The sequence below is a fragment of the Merops nubicus genome, unplaced genomic scaffold, assembly GCF_000691845.1.
Source record: "Merops nubicus isolate BGI_N331 unplaced genomic scaffold, ASM69184v1 scaffold11497, whole genome shotgun sequence".
NCBI classification, from domain to species: domain Eukaryota; kingdom Metazoa; phylum Chordata; class Aves; order Coraciiformes; family Meropidae; genus Merops; species Merops nubicus.
In genome coordinates, this window is record NW_008619612.1 from 21,012 (window position 1) to 27,938 (window position 6,927).

The following is a 6,927-nucleotide window of genomic DNA, read 5'->3' on the forward strand; positions in this document are numbered from 1 at the left end:
TAAAAAGATAACCTGCATTTTGGCTCAAAATCTTGGAAACACTTCATTCCATTTCTTTTTTGACAAATTCTCATGTGCCATATTTGTTCATAAATGAAACCAGAAGAAATGCAGACCAAAACTGGTAACTTTTGCCTTTGAAATAACATATTGCATTTACAGCTTTGTTTTGGTTTAACTCTCACTTGGAATAAACTATCATTTAGCACATCATAAATCATTTTTTTCCATTTTTAAGACCTCAGGTATGAGATGTCACTAAGAAGAGTAACACTGCATTGCAACTGGTAAATTTGACACTTTGGAGGCCACACTTAGACACATAAAGAAATTTTTATTTAAATGCTTTGTTTTTTAAACAGACCTGGTGTGAGAGGGTGGGTGCAATGCAGGTGGACTGGGAAAGCACTAGAAATGGTGCCAATATTTATGACATTAACAACCTAATCTTTGTTTTGTCTCAAAAAGTGATCTCTGGTAAGGCTCTACAGGAAAAGTTAGTGGCAAAACAACACAAGCTGATTGTCCTACACTTCTGCTAGGCTACTAGTGATGAAGTCTCCCAGGATCATTCTGGTGATCTCTGATAAGGCTCTAGAGGAAAACTGAGTGGCAAAACTGGACACAAGCTGATTGTCCTACACTTCTGCTAGGCTACTAGTGATGAAGTCTCCCAGGATCATTCTGGAGACAGTAATTTTGACCTAAGAATTGAGTGCTGAAAGCCACAGAAGTGAGAGACCATGCACATCAGCACAACACAGCACTTAGCATGTCTCCTTTTCATTTTACAATATTTGACAGGCTATAACTCTAAACCTGTGAAGTTCAGGAAGCAGCAGGTACTCTATGGCATTCCATAAATAACTGAAAACAAACCAACAGCAACTATTGTCCCTGTTCAGGACCATTTTAAATCCTTAAAAAAACTCCATGCAGCAGAATTTCAAGCTAATTCTCAGGAACTAAAATAGGACATAGGCATCACAGAAAAGCCTAACACCTATAGGTATTAGGATCCATAAGTGGAATCTATGTCTTTCCCATAAGATGTTTCTGTTTTAAAAAAGGAAATAACCCACTGCATTCCTTTTACTGGTTTGTACAGAGCCAGGCAATGTACAACCCATCAGTCTGAAGCAGCATTAAAGACACCACCTGCAGTTCTTGAACATTTTTGACAGTTGACTGTCATACTTTCCACCACACAGCTTTGTATTCCTAATACACAACCCTCCAACACAAAGCAGAGTTCCATCATCTACCAGGTAGTTCCAAAATATGATGGATTTTCACATTACACAGCAAGAAAGCATTTGCAAATCACCAACAAATCAAAAAGAAATAAGAGATCAAAAAGAATATCCTTGGAGTACTTAAAACCAATGGTAAATTTACAATTGCAACTCACTCATTTAAAGTTTAAGTGAATTAATTTTTCCCCTCAAGAGAAGTGAGCTGTTATTTAGATTCACAACAGTGGTTAGTTTATACCTCAGAGTGGTAAGATCTGGCCTTGTGCTTAAGGCTCTGTGCAACTCCCCATCAAATATACTGTAATTTTTGAAAAATCCTTAAAAATTCTACAGTGGTTTCATTGTAAGCATTAAAAAGGAGGGGTAATAAATACATAAAACCTGTTTAATCACAGAAAACAAAAGTTATCTTTCCAGAAAGCTTAGTTACATAAATTAAAAAAACCCCTCAGAGTAAAGGCTGAGCTTACCCATCTGTAACTTGGCACTGCAAGGATCACTGTAAATAATTCTATTTCCCTTTCTGAAGGGTCTCTTGACAACAATGAAAACAGCTCTTGCCCCTTTCTTTCCCAGAAGGCTCTATACAGAAAAACCTGATGTATTCTAATTCACAGAATAATTTATGATGCATCAGAAGATGATGAATTTTGGGGCAGCTTAACAAACACTCCTTGTCTATAAGCCCACAGCACTGAGATTTGGATCTTCTTCAAAGTGATTTTACCTTTAATATGAAATTGTTCTAACAGAATAAATTACAAGAACTAAATTAACCATTACAACTTAGAGACCCAGCCCATTACTCTGAATTCTCAAATTAAATTTATGATGAACCATTCATTGGAGCTTTAAGAGAGAGTCTCCCCCTCAAAATTCCTACAAACAGAAAACTGATCTGTTGCTTCTGCTATACTTCAAATCAAGTGCTAAAACAGATAAAATATAAAGAATTCAAGCTGGAATTCTTTCTCCATGTGAAATCTTTGCATTACCACTTGCTCCCCAAGGGGGCTGTGGGGGAGATACACACAAAATAATCCTTTGCTTCAGCATGCTTGAAACACAGACTAAAAAGAACTCAGTCTTCATTACACTGTCATATGTAGACAACAGTGAAAACACTCATGTAGTTTCCATGTAATCTGATTAAAAAGACCTTATAAAACACTTCTGCCTTCTTTTGAGGGTCCTGTACTTGAAATTAACTTTTTCTTAATAGTTCCTTCTAGACCATAAGTGAATATTTGACATTTTCCCAGTGCAACTCCAGAGTTCACTATGTTAATTATAAAAATAATTTTCCTTAAAAGCACGAGGCAAAAATGCAGTTATGTGTATACCAAATAAAAATTAGTGAAACTTTGCCTTTATATTATCTAATTACCATATTCCTTATTTATTTTCCTTGGCAAAGATAAGGAGGTATTGGGGATAATACTGAATTACTCATTTAAGACAAAAGTTGCCATTTTTAAGTGCCCTGAGATGACCTACTTCAATGCACTGAAGTATTAAATCACATTATTTAGGTCAATTTTTAAAACCAGGTCTTTATTGGTGAAAAACTGTAGCTCATAAAGTTATCTTTCAGCTGTAAAGTAATTCATGTGCTTTGCATTTTGGATCATTTAGAAATTACAGACTTAATTACATTACCTCTGGTATCCCCAGTTTTCTACATGCATCCAGAAAGTTTTCCACGTTTCTCCTGCATTTGGCCATGCTAAGTTTAGGCTGTAAATACAAGAAAAAATAGTTCATGGCAAAAGAAGCTTCATTGAGTTCATTTGTTCACATCCACCTTGTAAGGCTCTTAAGCCTGTATTTGTGAGAGATGAGACTGATATTCTGTATGGCAAGTAAACTTACAAAGTTTTTCAATATTCATCATGAAAACAGACTTAAAATTAAGAGCCTGTTAATTACAGTTAAGATCTTTTGATGTGCTCACAAATGTATAGTAACTATACACAATTTCCCTGTCTCTAAAGAAGAAATTTCCTATTAATCTAGAATTTCAAATACTTCATTAGTTTGTCTCGCTTGGGACTATTCACCAAATACTGCAGAAATATGTTACTAAAAAATCCCCCCAAACCAACTCCCTATTTTACTTTTTCAACAGAAGATGTGAAACAATGCTAATTCCTGAATATCTATTTAAATTAAGAATTCACTGCAGCAGCAGGGACTTTAAAAGAACTACTTTTCTAGGCGAAAATAATTTGAAGGCTGTTTCAAGCAAGAGAACATCATAAATATAAAGCTGAAAGAAAATAAAAATGGATTTAAAATACTGGCTTTTTCTTACAGAAAACATCACAAGATTTTTACCTTAAGAAAAAAATTAGCAAGAAAACTTAGGGTTTTGCCCCAGAAATTCCAGTTTGCATATTTTGACAATGTCATATTTTTACCAAAGACAGAAGTAATTTAAAGTTGAGTAACAGCAAAAGAAACCTCACTACACCATCTGACAAAATGTCTTTTTTTTAGCATCTGTCTTCTTGGAAGTTCCTATAGATTGCCTCTGAAATCCACATGCTGTTCTCAGAATCAAGTATCAGGCTGTACATGGCAGATTTTTACCAACATGTACACCCAAAAAATAAAAAAAAGGCAGATTGCTGACAAAGATACAAAAGTTCTTCAGAACCAGACTGGTATCAGAAAAAAGACATCAATAAACAGAGAAAACTAAGAAAATTAAGTTTGAAGAAATGCACACACAGAGATTACATCAATTTCATGTCCTGAAAGCCTCAGGTCCTGAGGTTTGGGAAGTCAGAATGAGATGACCACAGCACATGCTTGTGTTCCATTCTGTCTCCAGGTAAAATGAGTGATTTCTACATTTAACCCCAGAGGAAGAAGATGCTAATAAGTGCTCTGAGTGTTTTAGTACTGTGACGTCTGCTAAGCCAGACACTGCTAAAATAAGCCTTATATTTTTTCAATCCATAAACAACAGGTTGATTTTCTTTTTAAAAAGGGCCTCCTGGACTAAAAGCTTGTAATCCTAGAATTCCAAACTGTACTGAACAAAGAAGTCCTAATGAAACAAATCTGATCTGTTGCTAGATGAGAAAGAGGCAGGATAACTCTACTCACTTATAGAGTAAACCCAGCAGCCTGGTTTATGTAATCAGTTGGCAATAAAGCACTATTTTTTTTTAACATTCCTCCCCCTTCTCCCAATACAAGAATATTCAACTTACTACTGCTGGTGAAGGGACATGAATACTTCCTACAGAGCGTGGGCGAACGTGGTTTACCAGGTGGCAGAGCACCACACCATCCATCAGAGCAGAGCCCAGGTCCTCAGGCAGACAAATCTTCAGCCTTGTTTCAATGTTCTGCAAAGGAACACGTGCACACTTCAGTGTAGAAATGGGGGAAAGGGAAAACAGGGAATGTAGAACCTCATCAGCTCATATCCTGTAAGCACAGCCAGTTTTGGAGTTTTGGTTTACCAAGAAACATGTTTTCTTTATATAACTAAGTCTTTAAAAGCTAAACCCCAACCTTCTCTACCTTGTGTATTACATAAACTTCTTGAAAAGAAGGAGAGAGTAAAAGTCAGTCTTCCCCTAGCAGCCTAAAAATTACTTAGGCAGCACTAGAGGGATCAGAAAACTGGGTAAGGCAAGGCAAAACATTCAGATTTAACAAGTATCCAAAAAGTCTCTTTTAAGTAAAACTGAAGTCTCACCCAAAAAAATTGATACTGCAAAATAAAATACTTTGAAAATATTTTATATTATTCCAGCAAACACTACAACTGTTTATATGGTGAGTTTCCTAAATTGTCCTCAAATCTTGAAAACATTCCAGTGCTATACTTAGAGATAACTTTTAGATTAATTCTCAGAGATGATTACCTGCATGGTCTTAAAATAGGTATTTCTTACTCCTGGTTGAACCTCCTTAATGTCATTACTCTCTATGAATACATTACCCTCAATCTGTGCTTGGTCTTTGGGACAGAAATATTTTCTTTAGTGAAAGGAGAGCATAGGCTGGAAGGGATTTCCAAAGGTCACTTGGTGTAATGAATCTGAAGCCAGACCAGAGCCTTGGTTCAATCAGTTCTGGATATCTGCAAGGAAGGAGATCCCACAATATCTCCAGGGAACCTTGTTCAGTGTTTCCATCACCTTTATGCAAAGAATTTTCTCCTTTACACCTATAATTTCAGCCTCCACTGAACTCACTCTGGGGTTTCATTATATTTTCCCAGTTTTATTTCTGCTCACTACTCCAGTATTCACATGTGTGGCCTCACAAGTGCCAAAGTGGGGAGGGTATCATGTGTTCTAATATTAAGTTTTCTTTTCACCTTGGATTGATTCATAAATTAGAAAACATTTTTGGTATGTGAGAGATGTACAGAAAAATACATTTTGAGACTTGTTTCCCTATCTGTTACAAAAAGGTTTACATAAGTTGATGAATTAAAAATTCCTTGTCTTAAAACACTGCTTTGCCTGTTGAGAGACCATCCAGTATAGATCAGGGTGTATGGGGATTTTTCTGAGCACAGTGTAATTACAACACCAGTTCAGTGCCATCTCCTGTTGGAGCTGATAGTTTGAGACTAGATTAAATTAAAATTGAAGACTTCCAGAAGGGGATCAACTCTTTCAATTTTGTCACCATTGAAGAACTGCTCTCTTTAGCAAAAATCATCCACACTACAGCACCAATTTGTTCCACTTAACAAGTAAAAACTACTGAGTATTTACACACTGAGTGACCAAAAGCAACCAGCATTTCCTTCCAGATTCCATTGCTCAAGTGCAAGTGGGAAATCACTCTTGAGATGACAACTGTCTGAAGTGACTGTGGATGTATATCCAATCAACTGGAGGAAAAACAAGTATGTCTCTGAAGCAAAATGTTATGTTTATTCAGAAGGTATGAACTCAATGACTTAAATATTCAGGGCTATTTTCCTGTACACTATATAATGAGATGCTCTAGACGTTACTTCTCTCACTAAAGGACCCAGCATACAGAAGTAAACTTTATTAACTCAGAAAATCTCACTATGTGCTTCCAAACAGGGCCAATGATCTAGTTTCTGTCAGCACTCCTTGACTTACAATCCAACTTCTCACAAGAGACAGCAGAACTTTCATTTCAGGACATGATGCTTCATGGTTAGGGCAAAGGAGGACACCATTAAACCAGTATTACTGGTAATACCTCCCACTAATTCAGGCACACAGAGATCCTTGTTAGGTCTCTGGGATCATGCCTGATATGGTGAATAACCTTGTTCTACTTTTCACTGTGAGAACTCATTGAAACAATGCACAAGACAGGAACCTTGAGGACATTATTTTTAGGAGCAATTACTTAGGGACTTGCTAGAGGCTTGTGGTAACTCTTAGAAGAAATGTAAAAAGCTGCATTGCTGCTGCTGACTAAACTACACTCAGAACTACACCCTAGTGCAGTTTGCTATTGAACTTCCATTTCCTTCTCCACTGCCAACAAATCTGCCTCATCTGATTTCTGCATCTCGTCCTCTTGGCATCATCCAAGTTTAGAACATACTATATTTAATCAACAACACTAAATCTTCAACAGTATCTGTTCTATTCAAAAATTCAGCAAGACAAGGTGAGATTAATCCAGACTTGAAACAGGTGAGGGTCTGAGG